Below are 18747 nucleotides of genomic sequence, written 5' to 3'. Positions count from 1 at the left end.
GACCTTGTTAGGTAGGACATTTAACATGATTCCTGTTGTGCAGATTAGGAAACTGATCTACAGGCAACTGTTCTAAGAAGATCGTTGGTAGAGCTGGAATGACAGTCAGAGAGTTTCTACCTCCCAGATATAGTCTTGCTTCTCCCTATCTTCACTTTCCTTTGGCTGAGAAAGCAGAATTCCTTCCTTTGCCTGTTTTGTAATGTGACTTCCCGTCAATCTGGAGTAGAGGGTCAGCAGTTCTCAGAATGCCCTATGGCCCCACAAACATCATCAGTCAGAACCGATCGGGTGCTCAGATGGTTCAGGAAGAACTGATGGTTATCTCAACATCATGTCCCTGCTTTTTATTTTCTTATTCCATAACCATTCCCTACAATGAGGTCTCATTATGGGTTAATAACACAATATAATGATAACAGTATTTTAGAGTCAACAAAATTAAATGGGTAATCTTTGCTGTTCAGGGGTAATGCCCTGTACTTTATTCTCTTGTGGTTAAATCCAGAAAGTCATGCCTGCTGCTAGGAACTGGGTCATTGGGTTCATTTGAAGATATCTACTGCACTAAAGTAAATATTCAACCTACATCCCAGCCTCTGCACCTTCCTATTGACATAACTATCAAAAACCTCTAGAAAGAGCCTAATATAGTACAACATCTAATTTAGAGAGTCTCAAACCTGGATGCATACTAGAATTACCTGGATAGCTTTTTAAAAATGTCATTGTCTTAGTTTTATCCTGAGCGATTTCGATTTAATTGATCTGGGGTGGTGCCTGGGAAGAGGCATTTTAAAAAATCTTCCCAGGGTTTAAATATTTTCTATACACACAGTATATAGTAATCATTGATCACATCTGCCTTCCATTCTTTCAGCATGTAAAAAAGTAAGGCATTCACGTTCTCTAGTGGCCTGATTCCAATTCCAACACAAAAAATGGGATAAAATTGTATCTCTTATTTAATGCCAAACAAACAAACAAACAAACAAAAAGAATAGTTCTGGGAATCTTAGAATTTAAAAGAAAAACTTTTCCACTCTTGGGAAGACTTAAGAGTAACCACATGTCAGGATCGGCCCTCGTGGTCACCTACTCTACTGTTCCGATGCTGTGCTGACAAGGCCTTCCCCTCTCGGGGCTGTTGAGATGGCAGAATTCAGCCTGCCTGCACCACTTTAGAGATGTAGCCTGGACACGTTGTTTAACCTCTCCAGACCTCAGTTACCTCATCTGTAAAATGGGATAATAAAAGGACCAACTCACAGGTTGCTGTGAAAATTAAATAGATTAACGAACACAAAGTGCTTAGAATAGTAAATAAGCATTCACGTTTTTACTGTAACAGTGATGAAGCTGTATCAATCACTAAGTCCAGTTTAATAAGGTCTATATTGAGATTACCGGTGGTACATCTATCAGCGGAGAAAAGCTTTAAAGGAGGTTGATTTCATGAGTTTTATAATTGACCTAGGTACTCATTTATAAGGACTGTGCATTCCTCAACCCTCTTGAAAGGTGAAAGTGAACTGAGCTAGTCTTCAGTTATAGAGACTATACACAATCTGCAGAGGGGGTGAAAAGTAGTTGACTTTCCTATTTAAAAACTACAGTGAGTACTATATATGGTACAGAGTCCAAGGATGTTTTCCCACTAAGCAGGCATTTTTAAGAGTTGATTTTCTATGGTATGACCTGTCAGCTTTTCAATGGACACCCTCCAGACAATCAGTTGCTTTGAACGTTTTAATTTTTGGAGGATGTCATTCATACTGTATGTTTCTTAAACCTCATTGCAAGACTGCAGAATTGAAAGTGCAGAGAACATTGAATGTGGGTGTTGAGTACAAGGAAATAGGATGAGCAGAATTCAAAATGTGAGCTAGGCAATGTCTTTCAAAAATGACATGAATTCACATAAGAATGTCTTTTGATCCCCAGGAGGGATAGAATTTTTCTCTGTCAGATACACCATTTAACAGGATGGGTCTACTATTTCCAAGTTGGCAGTGTGGGTGTACCAGCCCCAAGAGCAGACACGCTCCAACTGTTCAGTCTGGGGTCTTCAGGGTGATGAGAAAGGGGCAACGGCGTGGACAGGCGGCTGGACACAGCTAGTCACTGTGCTGCTACCCTTCTGCTGCCCTCTGGACTACACTGTGTGCCACGATTAATATTTACAGCAAGAAAGGGCCGTATCTGATTACCGGTTATGTTTCTGTTACTACTTCCAGAGTCTAGGGAAATGGTTTAACTGAGAGCATTTGTCTTAGTAAATGAGGGTACACGTAAACTTTACATTTGTATATGTCGCATATTTTCTGAAACGATTTCATGCTGTCACAGCACTACTTAATAGAGGATCTTAAATTACATAGAATCTTAGAGATTGTCACAGCCAGTGTCTTTGGAAGGGATAGAGAGAAGCAGCAAGCAAGAACAAGGAAGCAGCAGAGTCCAGAAGCCCACACACACCTGTGCACACACAGACATATCAAGTTGTGTGAGTATAGTTAGAAAATGGGTCTGCAGTCAAACAATTGGTGTAAATCTCCTCTTTGGAAAAATGACCCCTGCTCAGCTTCCTCTTCTGTAAAAGGGGGTCACAACAATCATAACATTTACATCTTAAAGTAATTGTGAGGATTAAGGGACATCATGTCTGTGAAGCACAGCCAGGCACAAAATATGTACTCAGTAAAACTGATGCCTATTATCATCGTCATCATCAAGGTCAAGAATAAGAAGAGAAATGGCCTTATTAAACAGCAAAAGTTTAATGTTTTTATGCTCTGCTCTATTTTGCTAATTAAGTTGCTCTCGATGGAACCTAAAATCTCAAGTGATAAATTCTGGCCTGGTGGTAAGATAATTAGGAAGTCATAACCCAGTTGTCTAAGCTGGGCTCCCTGTGAGGGGTGGGGGCAAGGCTCCCCCTGCTGACACTGTCCGAAGACAAAATCTGATCATGGCATGTAACTTTGCTTAGAAAAAGCGATCATTTTTTTTTCTCCAAAAAAAGAGCAACTGAGGGCCAAATATCCATGCTTCTTTTTCTCTTCATAAAATTTCCTTTGATGGCTCCTTTTGGATCCTTAGAACTTGATGGAGGGATAAGGAAACAAGAGCGAAGCTCAAGACACAAGGTTTTGCCTTTTGAACTTCACTGCAATGCTTTGTTAGCTCAATTTAACTTCCTCTGTGTAAGTTCCCACATAAGACATTTCTAAGTTATTGCTAGGGTGATTCCTCTGAGGAAATGCTGTACTTTGTATGTCCATCTTTCTGGTAGCAATAACTTAAGTGATAACCTACAATGTCCAGCAAAAGGGAAGTTGAGAACAAAACTTGCTGCTCAATTGTAGCATGAACGCAATGCTTTAAAGTTAGAACACTGACTTTTTCCAGTTCCTCCTTTTCATATTTATTTTCGTTTTCAATTTAACATTATTGTAACTTGTCCCAAACTTTTGCAAAGTCATGGAATATAATTTTTTAACAAACTTTTTACCAAGTCTTACTCTTCTTTCAACTACCACATATGAGTTCAAAGAAGCCTGACCAGCTATCAATTGTTTGATAAAAGTCATGAAGATATTTCAATGTCCAATGTCCATGCTTTGCCTGGTAATTCATTCCAGCTGCTTGTCTTAATATTTGGAAGCCACTGAATCACAATGGTTCAAGAACAATGTGGAAACTAGTTGCTCTTACTATAAATCCCCCATAAATCTTGATAAAAGAAATAACCATCATTCCCACTGAGTTTTTCCCATAAACAAAATTATAGTCAAGCTAACACAGGGCTCATGAAGATCATTTCTCTTGCACTGATTTGAAAAATGGGCACTTCTGGAAAAGATCGAACAGGAGCTAAGTCAGTGAATCAAAGCAATTGTTCTGGACATTATATTCAAACCTAGTCAGTCCAAATCTGAGAACTCTATTTGTGATGCAAATCCAAGAAAAAAAAAAAAACTTCTGTTCAACAAACCAATGCAATTCTGCATATCAGACACATTGGTTACCACTTTCAATCATTCTCAAAAGAGAGAAAGGTAAAGCATGCATGGATTAACCAGACCCAACAGGGTTCTTGTTTCTTCAACTGCAGGTCATTGTCCTGCATAATTCTCCTCATAAACTAAGACTACATGAATTAACAATGATCTTGTTTTCTATATTCAGTAATTAAGACAAAATTGATCAAGGGATACTCGACATCTGAGTACGGATTAGATAGTAGTCCTTATAAAGGGAACAATGATTCTTTTCCTTCTCTCGCTTGCTTTTTCTCCACCCCCTTCCCCTTTTGTGGGGTTGTTCAAATCTCTAGGACATTGTGAGGGACAGCAGTGAGGGAGGAGAAGCCTTGGCATCGTTTGGCAGGATGCACTGCTTCCTCAGAGGAAAGAGACCATTTCATTTCCCCACCACAGGCCACCACAGGGCACCTTTGCAGACACACTGCTTCTTAGCAGGAATAATGAACCTTCTAGCTGGATGATGTAAAAAAGCTTCTCGGTGATTATAATAGAGTCCTGAAGAGCCTCATTAATGCCCTGATATCAACTGAGAACCTCAGCTTGAAAGCTGCATGGACAGTCTGAGTAGTGAGTTGCTAAACCAGGTGACCTGGCTGCAACCAGCTGGGTTATATGAGAGAATTCGGGCTTGGTGAACATGCTATTCACTGGCAGTTGCTGTGGGAACTCTGAATTTGGGGTCTTTGTGCATTTACATCCACAGCCATTGCTCGGATTCTGATGCCAGGTAGCTCAGGTTTAAAATTGAGTTCTCACCCTATTAATTTTGCTGGGCCTGTGTTCTCTCACCTATAAATTGGAGATAATAATTATCTGGGGTTATTATGAGGATTCAATGAATTAACACATGTGCCTGGAACATTGGAAATGCCATTAAATGATAATTATTAGTAGTATTATCGTATTAAAAATTTTTATTTAGATTGGATATTTTACCATGAAAGAGGAATTTTATGTCAACATGTAATATGACAAACATGTACATACATCGTAATTCAGAATTTGCACTTATTTTTAAAAACTGCAATGGCTTCAGACGCCCCTTTGCCCAGGAGTGCCTTGCCTCTGGACCTACATTCAGAATCGTGTGATTCAGTGAAAGGATGACACAGGGAAGGTCCTTTTTGCCAAATGTAGAGTCTATGTGCAGGTCTAGTTGGGTCGATTTCCCCTCAGTTAGATAGTGAGACTAGTTACTTAAATGAAAAACTACACATTCCTTCATTTTTTTCCAGTACCTCTAGCTTGATAACTGTATATTCACATATGAAAACACCTTGAGCTAAAATATAGTCCCTTAGGCCTCTTCTTGCTTTGGCTATTTTCTTCCCTTGGTGGGGAAGGAGCTATTTTGCAATGATCAGAGAGCCAAAAAAATTACATCTGGAAAATATCTTAATATGAAGAAACACACTTTGAGGATCTAAAAAAAAATCAAAACCAAAAACAAAAACAAAAAATCTTGAAAAAGAAACACCACATGTCATTTCTATCCTATTTTAGGCCAAAGACTGTTATGAAAAAATTCAAAGGGCAAACTTTTTGGGGGATGTCATGGGAGCCTGAAAAGGGATCAGTTCTTGACCTTTCTTATCATACAGGCAGGTTTCTACTTGCAAAATACAGTATCCAATAGAGAGCATCAGTCAGGTAATAAGAAAAAATAGACTTCAGGCTTCCAATGAACTTGGCTTCAATAGGCCATATTTTGGTGACTGAAGGCAGTAGGCAGGCAGAACAAATCACTCGTCCTCTCCAGCTTCACATTGTTTTTGCTGCAGAGGCTACTTGAGTGACATCCTGGGGTGCGCAAGAACACCTCCAAGCTAACCTCTTATACAGCTTAGCACCGTGATCTTGGACATGTCAGCTAACTCTTTTGTTTTATTTAACTCTTTTGTTTGTTAAACCAGAGACAGTAATGCTAGTCTTGCCTGTGGCTTAAGTGAAACAATAGATGTGAATGTTGTTGAAAACTAAAAAAAATTCACAAACATAAAGTACTATCACTTATGTGTTATTATATGTATTATTATCAAGGGGACCTTGAACTTGAACTTCGGGAATAGCAAACTTTAGATATCAGGGAAAGAGGCATGTGCAGAAAAAGAAGTGGTAGGAAAAGCCTGCTGGGAAGACGGACGGCCAGCATGGTTCCCTGTGTTTCAGGGGCCAGATCACGTGTGTGAGTCCAGGTACTGTTTCATCACTTTTTCTCTGTCTCCTAGGTGGGTCTCCAATTTGAGGACATCCCTCAAAAGGAAGGCTTGCAGCACCTCTACCTGCCACATTGAGGCAGCTCTCCTTTGAAAAGAAGTTATTCTTGCCTATTCACATGTTGGGTTGACAGTCTGAAACTCCTCCTCAAAGCTACCAATTCCACTTTTCTCCCCCAGCAGACAAACTCACATGTGTGACGGTTTGCTTCCGGGTTACATTTACAGAGGTTCTCAGGGCCGATTTTCCACAGGAGAAGGTGGGCTTAGATTTGGTTATTCTACCACTGACAACCATCCTGCAACTTATCCGATGGTGAAGAAATTTGATAGAAATAACACAGGACAGTGGTTTTAGTTGACGTTTTTTCTGCATTTGACCTTGTGGACGAATTTTCCAGTTATTTATTACTGTGTGAGAAATCACCCCAAATGTAGTGCCTAAACAACGGCAGGGAGTCAGGACTCAACAAGAGCTCTGGGGCACAGTCTGGACTCTGGGGCACAGTCTGGACTCTGGGGCACAGTCTGGGCTCAGGTCCCCTACAGGCAGACGGTGGCTGGAGCGGTGGGGACAGGAGGAGCCGGAGGTCTGGCCAGGCGTCTTCTCCTCTTCTTGTCATCTCAGGCCTCTCCGTGTGGTCAGCTAGTTTGGGCTTCCTCACAGCATGGCAGCCTTGGGATAGTCGGCCAGCTTCCATGGCAGCAGATGTCTTCCAGATCTAGTGTTCCAGCCAATAAGGGACATAAGCTGAGTTATGATTTAGCCTTTGATATCTTATTCGCTATTGGTCAACAGAGTTGCAAATTTGAGGGGAGAGAAAATAAACCTCATTTCTCAATCAGAAGAGTATCAGAGTCATTTTGTAGGAAGAGCACGTTGATGAGAGACACTGTTGAGGCCGTCTTTGGAAAATCTCACCTGCCATATGGACCGACTGTAAATAGTTAAGAGTTAAGCTGTAGAAAGCCAATATTCATCCCCGATGCTGTGACTGATGTACAATCTCTCCTTAACACCATCCTGCGAGGAATCTCTAACAGACCAGAGAGCAACTTTGAATGTGGTAAAACAGGTAACTATTCTGATGACTTAATAACATTTGTTAAACTTCCTAAAAATCTCAGCATCTACTTCTGTTCTGCCATATGCTGCCGTCCTTCAGAAAAGGAGAGATAAGACTGCCATCCACTTCCACCTGTGGCTCCCCAGGCAGATGTGCTGCATATATATAACTGGTACTCACAACACTCCAGTCCCTTCAAAGGTGTCTTCCTGTACTGAAGCCAGGAAGCTGAAAGCAACATTTCCCAGAATCCTCTGCAGCTAGGGTTCCACAGGTGATAAAGGGGGTCTCCACCAGATGCATTTGCATAGGATTTGAAGGCAGAAGTGATGGGGAGGCTGTGGGTATTAATTTCCAATGGCTGCTGTAACAAATCACTACACATTTAGCTGAAGATGACACACACTTATCACTTTACAGAGTGGGAGGTCAGAAGTTTGCCAGGGGTCTCACTGGCTAAACTAAAGATGTCAGCAGCACTGAGTTCCCTTTTGCAGGCTTCAGGGGAGACCTGTTTCCTTGCTTTTTTATCTTCTAAAGGCCACCCATACTCCTCTCCTATGATCCCTTGCTCCATCTTCAAAGCCAGCAATGTTGTGTCCGTTTGACCTTTCTTCTATAGTCACAAGACCTGTAGTGGGAAAGGTTTTCTGCTTTAAGGACCAATGTACATAGACAAGGCCCCCCTGGAGAATCCAGGTTAGTCTCAAGGAGCTTGACTTCATCCCATCTACAAAGGTGACATGTTCACAGGTTCCAGGGATTAGGATGAGGACATCTTTGTGAGTTGGGGCACATTAACTAGCCTACTGTGCTATGTTTCTATTTCTTCCGTTGTCACTGCTGGCAAGCATTTTCATGGACTGTCTGGTTTTCTGTGATGGCTTCCTGGAAGGATGTTCCCTGACCATGGCAGTGGCAGCCTCATTCAGGAGCTAGTAGCTTCTCAAATCAGCAAGCAGCTTCTTGATCATTGATCAGGCAGTGACTCCATCGGTGGCCCAGTTTTACAATGTGACTTTCAAAGTTGTTCTGGAAAGCCTGACCAAGAGTGCATTTCCTCAGCTTTCCTGACCCAACCATTCTGTAAGCCATTTTATCATATATCCTCTGCAAAGTGGGTTCTGCTGCTTGCAATAGAGCCCCAATACATGTTCTCAGAGCTATATCCCTGTGTGTGTCCATGTCTCTCTTTTCTAAGCTCCACTTATTTCGGAGGATGGAGCATCACCGAGACAACACTAAATTAGATTAGAATATGGGAAGATGTGGACCACTTCAAAGTAGTTAAAATGCTATAAATAACCTTACAAACTAAGACTATGGCATTGTCATTTAAGGGTTACCAGCAGGCAGCTATCCTGGAGACCTCATTTAGCGTAGTTGACCTTGAACCTCTGTGTAGCAACAAGGCACCTACTGTATGTCATATTAATTTAGAAGGTAGAGTGTTGCAGTGCAGGCCAAGGCCAGGTCACTCCAGGCTTCATATGCAGCACAAAGTGGAGAGATCAAATGCTATACTGGAACAACCTCTTAGGAGATGTACTAGCTCCAGGAAACTGTCACTGAATTTATTCCTTCAATTAGAAGAAGGAAAAAAAGCATGTGTTCTTTGTGTTCATCTGTGTTGCTTTTGTATTTGCACGGTACCCTCCCCCCTTCCTGCTCTTGCCTCCCTTCCACAAGTCCTCCTATTGGACAAGGACAGAAAGAGACAAGCTTGAGAATGGCGTCATTGTTCCTCAGTGCCTTCCTGAACAATTTTTTTGAGAAGGAAGAGATCACTTCTAGGGCTAGAGGTGAAGGCCAATAGCATTAAACTCCAATGAAATGATGTATATAAGAAAGAGTTACAGAACATCGCTCTTCTGTACTCAGGTTGTTTTTTGGTACGGTCATTGCCAGCCTTGTGTTATCATCATCATTATTAATAGCCTGATATTATAATTGGTCCCTTCTGACCTTCCTTGCCAGCATGCCTCTTCACTGTCCTGAACTTTCTTACCTTCAGTCTTGATTTGAAATCTCAGTCACAAGCCGTTAGTTAATATTTGATGCCTGCTATTTGCTAAGCAGCACGTAAGCCCTGAGGATATAGGAACAAACAAAATAGACCCTCCTCTGTGTCTTCAGGGAGTTCACAATCTTCCTTGTCTTCTTGGTTGGAAAGTCCTCCCTTTTTCCTCCTATCTATTTGTATGTAATCTTATAATAGGCACATAAATGAAATCTTAACTGACTACTCCAATCAAAGCCTTCTTCTCTCTGTGACCTCCTATAGCCCTTCTTTCTAGGGTGACTGAGCGTCTAATTTATCATCCAAACCAAAACGCTGCTGAGTGAAAGGGGGTGCTATTAATAAGAATGCTGCAATGACAGATGTGTCCAGGGCAAACCAAGCACACCGTCCACTGCGACTGGGTTGCTCCTGCTTCTCTGCCAGACTGTGCACTCCCTAGAAGGTATAACCAGTATCTTACACTTTTCTATTGAATGAATTACTTAACTCTGGCCAGATCCCAGAATAGTTGCTCAGTAAACACATGCTTAAGTTGAAAAAAATTAGTATTCCCTTAAATTACATAACACTGAAGACTTGGACTTCCAATCCATCTCAGAAATAAACGTGATCGTTAATCAGTTTATTATATTTTAGAATGCTGACCAGTGTGGAAAACATCCCCTTTGTCCGAGACTGTTCCTTCTTGGCCTGACAGCTCGTTTCTATCTTATGGAACACAATATAGGACTATTATGCCTCATTTGCTTTCACTGTTGAAAAAAATCTAATATCTTTTTAAATTAGTGTAATGAATGAGTGAAGATATTTATCCCCTCCATACAGTGTCCTGTGAAGGACACACAATAGATGTGTCCAGGGTTTCCTTGGAGGGAGGATAACCTGTATCGGGCCATGTGTAAAATGGTAGAGTTTTTCTAAGTAGCCTGCCACACTCCAAGAAAAACTCTACTATTTTTAGGGAACATTTCCGACCAAAGTGGGATGAGTATACTGTGCCTCCACCCCCTCAGAGAGGAAAAGAAGGAGAGATGAAGGGGGAGGGGCGTGTGGGGGTTTCACTATTTCAGGAGACATGTGTCTAGTGCTTCTGCTCAGCTGAATCAACTCGGAGGCTTCCCTGTGTACAACGGCGAGGTTTTCATTTTCAGGGGGAAAATGTTATGCTGAGAAACCACCTATAAGGATATGATTTCGGAAGTGGAGCAAAATGGAGCCAAAGGAGGGTACCCTCCAGATGAAAAGGCACACGCTCATCATCGTTTCCTTTCTGCATAGCTTTTTTCTAATCATCGCATTGTGGAGTATTTGCATGACAACTGCTTTATGACACCATTCCGCATCTCGATTTGTCTTTGGGGAACCAGTTATGTGCTGCTGGCCTGTCTGTCCCTCCTCTCCCCACCCCCAGCCTCAATTTCCATCTTCACTCTGTTTTCAGCTGGTATTCTTTTCTGGTTGAACAGCCACAGACACAAGCTGTCTATATCCCCCAGCTCATGGAGTTCAGCTTGGCGGATGAAAATAACCCCCGGAAGGGAGCTGTTCATAAACAGCGGCCCTGCTCACAGCCACCAGCGCAGGTGAAGCCTGAGTGAAAAGGCAAGTCTGCCATTGCCCCGGGAGCACCCACTGTGCATAAAATGAGCTTTCACTTCCACCACCACTTCCCCCCAAGAAAAGCAAGAAACTGGTTTTAGACTTCTGACTTCTTTTCGGAATGAAAACAAGACAGTTTTTAATCCACTCCCAACCTATGAATGCAATGAACAGTAAAATAACACTAGTTTGCAAACTCTTCAACCCAAGGAAACATTATTTGTCCCATGGGACCACTTAATATGAAATGTGCAAGCTGCACTGCTTACTCCACAACTGCCTTTGTCTGTATTTCTTGACACCGAGAAGTGAGCCAATATCTGTGAATTAAGCCAATATGTAAGAGAAGTGCCTTGGTTACATTTAGAAGTGGGCATGTGGTTGGTATCACAGCTGGCTGTGGGGTTTTACCACAGGAGGTATGTTTCTATTTAGTGACCTCGGATTAAGGGGAGGACACCAGGCGGTCATCAGCAGGGCTCCAAGTCAATGGATGTCACTACTAAAGAGAATTTCGATGTGAGTTTACCTATAGATATAAATACCATATCTATAGATATAAATACTATCTCCTTCTCAGCCTCCTTGGTTTTTCCAGGTCACCCTTGAAAGGCAATGAATGGGTCCCTTTTCTGCTAGAAATAATTTTACTTTGCAGTCAACAGAAGGAAGAAGAGCCATTTCTGGAACTTGTGTTCGGGTACTCAGAATTCTATGCAAGTCCCTAGTGCATGCTTTCAATTTTATTAAAAAATACTCGCTCCAGTTTGGTGTTTCTTTATATTTATGCTGAAGATAAAATATTCAGAGCAAAATCTCACATTGGAGTGTCAGAGGAAGAGAGAAGCGACATCAACTGGGGTCTTTTGAAAATCAACATACGTGGCATGTTTTCACTAAACAGTCTCCAGTGTTCAGGTTTTCAGATGTTTGGGTGCAACAGACTTTTGGACAGACAAATGTATCACCTTCCTGGGGGAGAGCTATGACTTGGCGGGATCTCCACTAGATCCCAACTGAAGGGGGAGCCAGGCCAGGAGGCTGACCCTGAGGTCTGGGCTGGGAGGAAGTGGTTAAGTGGGGGAGGCCCATTTCCGTTGCCTCCTGTTACTCTGAGTAGACACACCCCCACATTTGTTCCTAAAGAAGGACTCTAGCTACTGGCCACTTCCTAATTAACCACTGGAGAATAGCCTGAGGATGCGGGTTCTTGGAACGCTCCAGTTCACACCCTGCTCCAGTGATGAACACAGTTGGATGGAAACACAATGGGATAGATGGTGGGTGTTAGTGGGCAAACTCGGAGGCTGGTCCTGAAAGGCTGGAGGTGGGAGGGAAGAGGGGTAGGAATACTGGGGTGGGGTGGAAAGGAGAGGAACATTCTCAGAGCCAGATCAACCTGGTAGAAAAAAATAAAGAGAAATGACTGTGTGTCAGATAACAAAGGAGTGAATGCTCACACCAGATGCCCAGTTTCACAGACAGGGCCAAGTACAATTTCTTTAGGAATGAGCCATGTGCATGGATATGAGCATGCTAGAAGTGGGGAGCAGGGAAGAAAGATGACCCCAACGTTTTCTAAGATAATCCTGACTGTTCTGTTCCCCCAGCCAAAAGCTTATACATTTCCATTCCCTCACTCCAGTAACGCTGTAGGGATCTCCAGGGTAAGAACCTGTGATGCTGCCAATCTCCTGTCTGTACCTCCCCCTTCCCCGCAACACAATTAGCCTGGTTTTCTCACTTGCTCTCCTGCTCCTGAGGGAGCTGTCACTTCACACCAGGGACCTGCACAGCCTTCTGCCGCCTTAACACCTGAATAGCTTCCCCCAGTCTAATGTCAAAGAGCACCCACTCCCTTATAAAATGAGTCTCGCTCTCTGCTCCCCACTGCCCTGGGGGAGGGGAGAGGAGGTTGTGGTCTCGCAGGGATAGAATTGCAGCTGCTTCCTCTCTCCAGACCCCTCCCCAGCCACGGAAACTCCTGCGGTGGTGCTCCCGTCCTCAGGTGCATCACTCCTCCCCCACCTTTCCAGACACAGGTCAGCATCGGTGCAACACATTCTCCTTGCCCCTCATCCAAATTCTCGTCCTCCCCACCCCCACCTCCAATTTGGGATTCAGACACGTGGGGAAGAGGCTGGTTCATGGCCAAGCTCAGCCTCGGTTAAGACCAGGAGCCCGCTATCCCAGCGCTGAGTCCAGCTCCCCACAGGCACGGAGAGTAAGGGAGGTCATTCAATGGCAGCCGGCCCCCCAGGACCCCGGCCCTAGGTCGCTTGTGTATCCACTCCCAAGGCACTGATCTAGGGGTCCTGCGCGTCCCCAGCCCGAGTATTGTCCCGAGCTCCTCACCATTGTCTCGGCGGGTCTCCTCACTCTCTGGGGCACCTCAGTTCTCCCCAGTCCCCCTACTCTCCCGGGCACCCTCAGATCTGCCCAGTCCTCCCACTTTCCCGGACACGTCAGTTCTGTCTGAAAAAGTGCGCGCGCCCCTTCCTCTCGGCAACTTCGCGTCTCCCGGGTGGGGTCAGACACCCGAGCCCCCGCGGCGCGGGAAGCCCAGGACGCCCCAGTCCCCGCAGCTTCCAACGTGCAACGAACGCTCGCCACGCAGACCTGCCGGGTTGTGAGCAAAATCAGGAGCAAAAAGGAAGGCATAAAACGGTGCACGTACCTAAAGACGATCGCTCTTCGTCATGACAGGGACACTTGGGGCTCTGGCGTGTAAGAGCCTCTGTCCCAGTGCAGTGCCCGCACCTTCGGCTTCGCAAACAGCCGGAGCTCGCCCTCCGGGTACAGGGTCGGAGGGCCGCCGGGGCAGTTGGGTCCTCGCGCGCGGGCTCCAGCGCCAGCTGCGCGCGGTGAAGGTGCGGCGCAGCACCAAGCCGGCGCGCGGGGAGCGGGGAGCGGGGAGCGTGCGCGCGCGGGGGCGGGGAGCGCGCGGGCGGAGGCGTCACGGTGCGGGGCGGGCCGCGCCGCCTGACAGCTGCTGGAGCCCCGCTCACAAGGCTACGCTCGGTGTCCGCCTGCGGCTGCTCGTGGGCGCCCGTCTCCCACGCACTGGCCGGGGTCGCAGCCTTGGAGTCGTCAGGGGAACATGCGCCAGGGCGAGCGCCCTGCAGGAGAGGGCAGGGACCCCGGCAGCCAAGAGAGGCCCTTTCAGCTGACCTTCTGGGATCTGGAATAGAGGCTGTGCATGGAAACCGTGCGCGGGGCGGCAGCGGAGGAGTGTGTGTGGTCTGTGGTGTGTGTGCTGTGTGTGCGAGCGAACGCGGTGTGTGTGTGGCGCGGGGGAGGGAGTCGGTTGCCCAGGGAAAGCCTTTCTGGGGAGTCTGGGTGGGCAGAGAGATCGCATCCTGATGGGGAGAAACAGTTGCTTTTATTTATTTTGTTTTGGTGCATTCGAACTACACATAAAGATTTCCTTTAGGAAAACGTGGACCTGTCTGACAGACAAAAACATTCCATAGGAAGAGTCTTTTGGAGTAGAAATGGTATGAGACTGGTGTCTATAAGGACCTAGAAACAAAGTCCTTAAACAGAGGTCCCTGTTTGTGCTTCAGTTTCCTTGTCTGTGAAGCCACCACAATGACTATATTGGGTGTTTAGAATGCGTTAAATAAAATGATACTGCAAGGGTACCTCCTCCCCAGCAACTGGGATTCGGTGAATTTGGGAGAGAATCAGTGAGCTTAGACACTGACCGAAAGGGAACAAACATCCTAGGATGTCAACCTGGGAAACACCCGCATCCAGTGGCGACAAGAAGACTGCATCCTCGGGCCTGGAGTATGAGCGGCTACAACCAGAGCCTAATCAAGCCTGTCACAACCCACCTAAGGATGCAGGAGCACAGTGTGCTCCACGTGCTGGTCACCGTGTCTCCGCCTTAGACTGCCAGGAGCAGCCTAAGCACTGAGGGCCTTGACAATCTGAGCCCTTCATCACAGCTGAGTTGTTCCAGACACCCAGCTCCCTCTGCCCTTCTCCCAACTTACAAAATAGTTTCTGACAGCACTCAGTGTCCCTTCAGAGGAGAGAATGTATTGACTACATGATAGGAACATTCCAGTCTGTCCAGCAAATTCTCCTTTCTATGTTTTCAATATTAGTATTCTGGTCAATAGATGCATCATCCCTGGTGAGTTCAGTTGACATGAGCCAACCCTTACGATGCTGAACACTACAGTTTATTAACTACTTATAGCCTATATTCTGGAGCAGATACTTTACAAACATTGTATCATTTGTTCCTGACTATAAAACTGCAATAGGCATCATTACTCCCATTTCATGGATAGAAAAATGAGATTCAAGAGTTTACGTGACTGTCCAAGGTGACACAATTTAATCAACTTTAGGTACACGTGCAAAAACTGGGTTTTGGCACCTGCTAAACACGGGCCATGGTGGCCCTGCTGTACTATCATAGATCTTTACTGTTCTCTGTAGTAGTCTGGACCCAAGTTCATCCCTGTTGTATTCTCATGGATACTTGACAGTTGAGCCAGGCTTTGCAGTATTTCTTTACCTTCTTTCTCACTTCTTTTTACCTGTGGAATAGTCCATAACACCCACCTTCCAACTCCACCACCTTTCTGATAAGAAATGAGACTGTTGTAATTGTCATTCAAAACTTAAGAGAGGGAAGAGGCAGAGGATGAAAAGAAGCAATACAGATGGCATGAGGTGCTTTATAGACACTACTTCACTTAAGCCTTTTCTATTACTGCCTGCATTTGAAAGATAAGAAAACTGATGATCTGAGAGACTGGGTAAGTAACTTGCTCTTGATCACAAAGGTGACGCTGTTATTCAAAGTCAGAGCTGGTTTAAAAATTTAATGCTCTTTTTACTATAGTACTTTCCACTCCATACCCCAATTTCCTCTTTTGGGTATCTTGCTGAGGGTTGAGTGTAAATGTGGGCGGAAGGGTATGTACATACTGAACTAGAGGCCAGGGGACCAAGAGACACATGGAGTGGATGCTGCCTTTAGATTTCACTTGAGGTTGCTTCGCTCTGCATTCTAGCTTTGGGACTGAAGCTCTGAGAGGGAACGAATAGGGTACAGTAACCTGCATCCCCCTGACCTACTTTCTCCCTTGGGAAGGGAGCATAGCCTGCGGAACATGGAAGGTGAAGGCCCATTACAAGGCCCACTTTTCTTGCTGGATTGGAAGCTCCTGATGATGAGACCTGTCTTGGGTGACTTGTAGGCCCATAGTTCCTAGCACAGACTCTTCCTAGAAATCAGGTGCATGCATAAGGGCAGCACAGCTCTACACAACCAGGACAAATCTTTATTGGATTATCTGATCCCAATCTCAGAGAAGTTAAGCGATGTGCCCAAGGTTATATAACCAAATAAAGAGTCTGCACCAGAACCAAGGTCTCCTGGTGCTTAGTCCAAAGGTCTTCATGCTGCCTCTCAAATCCCTTCCCTTGCTGTATTCACTGAAGTCCTCATTCTTGGGTGGTTAATTTCTCCCTGTCTCCACCCTCTTGGTTAGAATGCTATTTACTTCCTACTGGGTCTATTGCTGAAGTAGGAGTATTCCATCTCAAAACTTCAGTGATCAAACATTCAGAGATTTCTTGCCCGAGCCCTTGTAATCTCATCCAGGGAAACAGTGAAGCCCAGAGTTTGTCAGGCACTAGGGATGGGGATATTACAGAAAACTCTGCTAGTGAGAAACTTCACTCTTTCATGCCATTGGAAAGATATGGTTTTTCCAAAGGAGAAACAGTTTAACACAAGTGTCTCCCCACTCCTGCTCATGTGTCAATCTTAACTGAAAACACCCCTAGATACAAATGAGAGCTATTATTTCAACACGCTATTATTTCAACTCAGGTGCCAGGCAATCTGCTAAGGGAAGAAGATTCAGAGGTAAACATGAGAGTCATGGAACCCATCTTGTGGAGCCTGGCAGTGAGGATGGCTGTAAATAACTGAGGTGGGTGTTATGAAAGAGAAAGTCCTATGGGTGCTATGGGAACTGTGATTATTTTTGCTACATAAAACAGGGTGATTGAACTTCAGTAGCACTGAACATGGTTTCTTTCCACAACTGAATTTTATCTTGCTCTTCTCTCATGGGCATTTTCAAAGCCAGTTTTGCGTTAGGGATCAGAATTGGCCATTCCAGCCTGATTGTTCTTTGCGCCATTGATCAATCCTAGTAAATACACAATTCATCAGAAGAAAGCAGGCGAGCATCCAGGATGCAACCAATTTAGTGCCCTGATATACAGCTTCAGATATATTTCATAAAGCATTCAGAATATACCTAAAGACTCATAATGAAATGAAGTTGATGCTCTAATTGGAAGATCCTAGAGATTTGGATTCAGCAACCCTTATCCATTTATATTTCTACATATTCTTTCTTCCTATGGTGCTGGTGCATTCTAGCTGTTACTCCTGGTCTAGTTGACTAGTCCTGAAGAGAGGTAGCCAGGTAATCTCTCTTCATAACTATGATACTTAATATCCATGTGGATAGCATATCTAACACCTCGATTTTGAATCCTTCTCTACTTTTATGACCTTTCTCTATAGGTATTGGCCACCCCAAAGCAGGGCCAAATCATGGCTTGGAATGTTGCCCGTTCTAAGACTCTCCAACTCCTTTCTCATACTATTGCTCTTCACCCTTCACCTGCTCACATCTACTAATTATTTGCTGCTCTGAGCAATCTCTATTTCTTGTTATTTTTAATTTCATCATTTATGAAGTGCATGAAGAATCATTCTGGGAAGGAGTTTAAAACAGATTTTCAAGTCACCCTCCTTTCCAGTCTAAATCAGTCTAAAAAGCACACGGATAGTTCTGGGGCAGTTGTATCTGACCACACTTTGGGAGACACTGGTCTGGATAAGGGCCAAACAGGTGTCCTGCCACCCTTGGTGGTGAGGTTCCAAAAGCCTTTGCAGCTGCACCCCACCACTCTGCAATGCTGGCCTTAAGCTCGTCCTACTGTGCTTTTTTCCAGGAAACAACCCTGGAAAGGGCCTTGGACTTGGATTTGAGCTATTTGGGTTCAATTTTGCTTCTGCCCATAGAAAACTTAGGCCTGTCTGATCTCAGAAGCTAAGCAGGATCAGGCCTGGTTAGTACCTGGATGGTAGACTACTTAGGAAGACTGAGTGCTGGAGGCATAAAAGAAAAGAAAAAGGAAAAAAAGAAAACTCAGGGCAAATCCCGACCTTTGCGATCTCAGTGTTCACTTCTGTCAAATGAAGGATTTGGACAGTTTGATCACTGAACTTCCTTTTGGCTCTCACACTTGACAATTCCTGCTTCTACCTTTTTGCTCGGGGCTTTTCAACTGTCTGGAAAGTCTCTGCTGAGAATTGTCCATCACTTTTTCTCCTACTTCTGATGTTTGTCTTTAAAAATCCTCCCTGGCCTATAAAGCCCTGTTCAAATGCTACCTCCTTCGTGACACCTTCCTCGACCCTCCTGTAAGCACTGTGTCCTCTGAATATAGACCCAATCTCGTACCTTCCTTCTCTCATAGCTCTTTGGTGCTTCTCCTCATTAGTTTATAAGTTCCTTGATGTTGGGAGCTACGCTTAATGCAGTATTTTAACCTCTATAATAATGAGTGTAGAGGATAGTTAATAAATATTGACTAGATGAGGAATGAGAGTATAAATGCCCCTACTGGCTTCTGTCACCTTTTCTCCTGGAAAAAGAGCATAACAAGCCTGCATTTACTGCCATCCCCTACAGAAGTATGTTCTCACCTGACCAATGTCAGCTAGGTCTTGCTTAGGGCTT

At 44.5% G+C, this 18747-nt stretch overlaps 1 protein-coding gene across 4 annotated transcripts in view; it reads right to left on the bottom strand.

Annotated features, from left to right (window-relative positions):
* RIPOR2 (RHO family interacting cell polarization regulator 2) overlaps positions 1 to 18747 on the bottom strand; it is a 102977-nt gene that overhangs the window by 71073 nt on the left and 13157 nt on the right. The window contains exon 1 of one of the 4 annotated variants that reach the window (XM_011382168.2): positions 13632 to 13817. The exons of the other annotated variants lie outside the window; for them this stretch is intronic. The gene's annotated coding sequence lies outside the window, so the exon portion shown is untranslated. Of the gene's footprint in view, positions 1 to 13631; positions 13818 to 18747 lie in introns of those variants that run through there. 4 annotated transcript variants of the gene reach the window in all.

This window comes from Pteropus vampyrus, unplaced genomic scaffold (assembly GCF_000151845.1).
Source record: "Pteropus vampyrus isolate Shadow unplaced genomic scaffold, Pvam_2.0 Scaffold463, whole genome shotgun sequence".
Classification (NCBI taxonomy): domain Eukaryota; kingdom Metazoa; phylum Chordata; class Mammalia; order Chiroptera; family Pteropodidae; genus Pteropus; species Pteropus vampyrus.
The sequence above is the reverse complement of the archived record's forward strand: the minus strand, read 5'-3'. Positions and strand labels throughout refer to the sequence as shown.